Source organism: Schistocerca americana, unplaced genomic scaffold, assembly GCF_021461395.2.
Source record: "Schistocerca americana isolate TAMUIC-IGC-003095 unplaced genomic scaffold, iqSchAmer2.1 HiC_scaffold_995, whole genome shotgun sequence".
NCBI lineage: Eukaryota > Metazoa > Arthropoda > Insecta > Orthoptera > Acrididae > Schistocerca > Schistocerca americana.
In genome coordinates, this window is record NW_025726780.1 from 37,501 (window position 1) to 42,500 (window position 5,000).

A 5,000-nucleotide genomic window follows, 5' to 3' on the forward strand; every position below is an offset into this window, starting at 1 on the left:
CGGTATTGACGACTAGACTGATTCCTTATAATCATTTGCCATACACCGGTGGAAGCTGCCGAGACGAGTAACTACATAGCGGGCTCGCCGTGTCACTAATGTACAGAGATACAATAGTTTCGACTGGAACCGGATTAAACGTATACACGGCGCTGATTAGTAATAGATAGAGCCATCAGAATACAGATAATGTATACAACTGTCCGTATACATGCTGAAAGACTCTGCTCACAATCACACGTCAGCCAGACACTCTTATCACGCACTACTCTCTGCCTGTAACAGGCACACAGACAATATCTAAGCACCAGCATGGAACAACACCCAGTGCATCCTCTCTGCCACATTAGACAATCCACACTATCATAACCAGACCGGGAGGTCCACTCGGAAAACAGAATATCCCACCCTTCCGACAACCACCATTGCTCAGCTAAGCCACCAACACCCACACATGTCCTACACAGGGGTGCACCCAACATCACAATACTGCCTCCTGTCACACCACACAAACAATGGCACGAATGAAAGACACAGGTCTGCCACAAGCATGGAATCAGAGCGCCGCCTGTTATGAGCCAAAGGTGCACCCTGACGTGGCAAATCAGATGATGCCGCAGTCATTTACTTACGATAATCACAATCAACAAACCAGCCCCCCCCCCCCCCGAAAACACCTTTCCTTACAACAATGTGTGCCTTAACCTAACCCGTATTGTGCCTTAACCTAACCCGTATTGTGCCTTAACCTAACCCGTATTGTGCCTTAACCTAACCCATATTGCGCCTTAACCTAACCCATATTGCGCCTTAACCTAACCCATATTGCGCCTTAACCTAACCCATATTGCGCCTTAACCTAACCCATATTGTGCCTTAACCTAACCTATATTGTACCTTAACCTAACCCATATTGTACCTTAACCTAACCCATATTGTACCTTAACCTAACCTATATTGTACCTTAACCTAACCTATATTGTACCTTAACCTAACCTATATTGGGCCTTAACCTAACCTATATTGGGCCTTAACCTAACCTATATTGGGCCTTAACCTAACCTATATTGGGCCTTAACCTAACCTATATTGGGCCTTAACGTAACCCACGTTGCGCCTTAACCTAACCTATATTGTACCTTAACCTAACCCATATTGTACCTTAACCTAACCTATATTGGGCCTTAACCTAACCTATATTGGGCCTTAACCTAACCTATATTGGGCCTTAACCTAACCTATATTGGGCCTTAACGTAACCCACGTTGCGCCTTAACGTAACCCACGTTGCGCCTTAACGTAACCCACGTTGCGCCTTAACGTAACCCACGTTGCGCCTTAACGTAACCCACGTTGCGCCTTAACGTAACCCACGTTGCGCCTTAACCTAACCCATATTGCGCCTTAACCTAACCCATATTGCGCCTTAACCTAACCCATATTGCGCCTTAACCTAACCCATATTGTACCTTAACCTAACCTATATTGTACCTTAACCTAACCTATATTGTACCTTAACCTAACCTATATTGGGCCTTAACCTAACCTATATTGGGCCTTAACCTAACCTATATTGGGCCTTAACCTAACCTATATTGGGCCTTAACCTAACCTATATTGGGCCTTAACGTAACCCACGTTGCGCCTTAACGTAACCCACGTTGCGCCTTAACGTAACCCACGTTGCGCCTTAACGTAACCCACGTTGCGCCTTAACGTAACCCACGTTGCGCCTTAACGTAACCCACGTTGCGCCTTAACCTAACCCATATTGCGCCTTAACCTAACCCATATTGCGCCTTAACCTAACCCATATTGCGCCTTAACCTAACCCATATTGTGCCTTAACCTAACCTATATTGTACCTTAACCTAACCCATATTGTACCTTAACCTAACCTATATTGTACCTTAACCTAACCTATATTGTACCTTAACCTAACCTATATTGTACCTTAACCTAACCCATATTGCGCCTTAACCTAACCCATATTGCGCCTTAACCTAACCCATATTGCGCCTTAACCTAACCCATATTGCGCCTTAACCTAACCCATATTGCGCCTTAACCTAACCCATATTGCGCCTTAACCTAACCCATATTGCGCCTTAACCTAACCCATATTGCGCCTTAACCTAACCCATATTGCGCCTTAACCTAACCCATATTGTACCTTAACCTAACCCATATTGTACCTTAACCTAACCTATATTGTACCTTAACCTAACCTATATTGTACCTTAACCTAACCTATATTGTACCTTAACCTAACCTATATTGGGCCTTAACCTAACCTATATTGGGCCTTAACCTAACCTATATTGGGCCTTAACCTAACCTATATTGGGCCTTAACCTAACCTATATTGGGCCTTAACGTAACCCACGTTGCGCCTTAACGTAACCCACGTTGCGCCTTAACGTAACCCACGTTGCGCCTTAACGTAACCCACGTTGCGCCTTAACGTAACCCACGTTGCGCCTTAACGTAACCCACGTTGCGCCTTAACGTAACCCACGTTGCGCCTTAACGTAACCCACGTTGCGCCTTAACCCAACACACGTTGCGCCTTAACCCAACACACGTTGGGCCTTAACCCAACACACGTTGGGCCTTAACCCAACACACGTTGGGCCTTAACCCAACACACGTTGGGCCTTAACCCAACACACGTTGGGCCTTAACCCAACACACGTTGGGCCTTAACCCAACACACGTTGGGCCTTAACCCAACACACGTTGGGCCTTAACCCAACACACGTTGGGCCTTAACCCAACACACGTTGGGCCTTAACCCAACACACGTTGGGCCTTAACCCAACACACGTTGGGCCTTAACCCAACACACGTTGGGCCTTAACCCAACACACGTTGGGCCTTAACCCAACACACGTTGGGCCTTAACCCAACACACGTTGGGCCTTAACCCAACACACGTTGGGCCTTAACCCAACACACGTTGGGCCTTAACCCAACACACGTTGGGCCTTAACCCAACACACGTTGGGCCTTAACCCAACACACGTTGGGCCTTAACCTGCTCTGTAATTGTCATACGACGCGTTAAATTAGTGTGGTGTTGCCTAACTGCAACCCCCGCAATATAGTTTGCTACTCGCACTGCCTGGTCCCCAGAGTATCGCTTCATGTTAAACACCTTGCAGCTATACACTGTAATGCGGATGGCAGCAGGACGTACATGCTCAATGCCCTTCGCAGTTGTTCATTGGCATTTGCATGGCGAAGCACAGCCTACGTTGTGGTACGGCGTGTGTCAACTGTCCGCTGATGTTGTACGTCCAAATCACACACTGTACTGCACATTGGTCCTCATGTACTGAATGATACATCGTGGTACATGTGTGACCGTACCACGACTGCGCCAACAACGGCGAACCATACGGTCCAAATATTGTGCACTCAGCTACGTGTCGTCTCCCTATAAGAGCTGGATTGCAGTATGGTATGCCGTGGATGGCGATCAGCATGAGCCGTCTGTTGATGTAGTGGCGCGTGTTGTCAGACGTAGTCGTCTCTTCTCACACACCGTGATAGCATGGTGCACTGCGTTCCACATCTGCGACATGCGACAGAGGCCGGTTGACAGTCGTTCGCGCAATGGACATCGCATACGTACGGGGGCCACCTTCCACGTGTTCGCGAAGCGTGCACATGTTGTTGCGTGTATGTGGGCAGACATAGTGTGTCGTGACACCTGACACAGGCATGCAACAATCGTTGAATTTGCAAATGGCGATGGACGTCTACGTTTGCTGGTGACGTTACGCAAATGAACAACTGGTAAACGGTTGTGGTGCGGTTGTTCTCGCTAGAGGTGAATCAGTGATGGCGACGATCGGTTGAGCTACCAACCGGTTGTTTCAGCGATACCCACCATGCCCACGAACGTGAATGGCATGTGGGTGTGAAGCGATACGCGGCGGTGGCTGGGTGGGACCGTCCCCGGCCGGTGAGGGGGGGCCTCCCGGCGTGCTGGCCGCGCGGTGCGTGGGCGCACGCGCTACAGCCGGCTGGTGGGGGCGGCCAGTGGCAGGCGCGCCGGCCGACGGAGGCGGCAGGCGGCGCAGCTGCGCGCCGGCGCACCCTGCACGCGGCGCCGTGCGGCCAAAGTAGGTCCTCGCGGGCCCGGTGCGAAGCGCGGTGGACATCTGCAGTGTGCTGGTCCGATTGAGGACTGTGTGCGCTGAGGATGCGCCGCCGCCCGGCGCTCGGCGCCGCGACGCCGTCTGCTGCTCGGTCGCCTCTGCGGTTCTCGCAGGTGGTTTGTATCGCAGCTGTGCGGACGTGTTGGCGCGTGCGCTGTGCTGGGAGAGTTCGCTTCGGCACCCAAGTGGGGCTTTTGTCCTTCTGTGGCGCTGGCGTTGGAGCTGCCGGCCACCGTAGGTGGCGCGTGTTGTCTCCCGCCGGCAATGCCACGACAGCACGCTCCCGGGCCTCTGTCGGCAGCGGCAAGCTCAGTTGGGAGCACGGGTGGTCGCACCTAAAGCGTCTACTCGCCAAACTCCGGGCGATTGCGCCTCTCTCGAACCCGACCAAGTACTTAGGACGGCGCTGCGCGCCGCCGGGACCTGAGAGGGTTTCGAGGTGTATTGTGCAGGGGAGCTCAGCCTCCTCCTGTTTGCAGAATAATTGAGCGGACGCTTGCGTGTTCGCGCGGGCCCCCGGGACACACTCCCGGGCGGCCGGCTGCTCAGCTCTAGTTGACGCAGCTCCCTGGTTGATCCTGCCAGTAGTCATATGCTTGTCTCAAAGATTAAGCCATGCATGTCTCAGTACAAGCCGCATTAAGGTGAAACCGCGAATGGCTCATTAAATCAGTTATGGTTCCTTAGATCGTACCCACGTTACTTGGATAACTGTGGTAATTCTAGAGCTAATACATGCAAACAGAGTCCCGACCAGAGATGGAAGGGACGCTTTTATTAGATCAAAACCAATCGGTCGGCTCGTCCGGTCCGTTTGCCTTGGTGACTCTGAAT

General features: G+C 51.3%; 1 non-coding gene across 1 annotated transcript in view; it reads left to right on the plus strand.

Annotated features, from left to right (window-relative positions):
* Positions 1-4,731: 4,731 nt before the first annotated feature.
* LOC124593545 overlaps positions 4,732-5,000 on the plus strand; it is a 1,913-nt gene continuing 1,644 nt past the window's right edge. Inside the window, exon 1 of the ribosomal RNA XR_006978125.1 lies at positions 4,732-5,000. This exon is cut by the window's right edge and continues 1,644 nt beyond it. This is a non-coding gene — a ribosomal RNA (small subunit ribosomal RNA).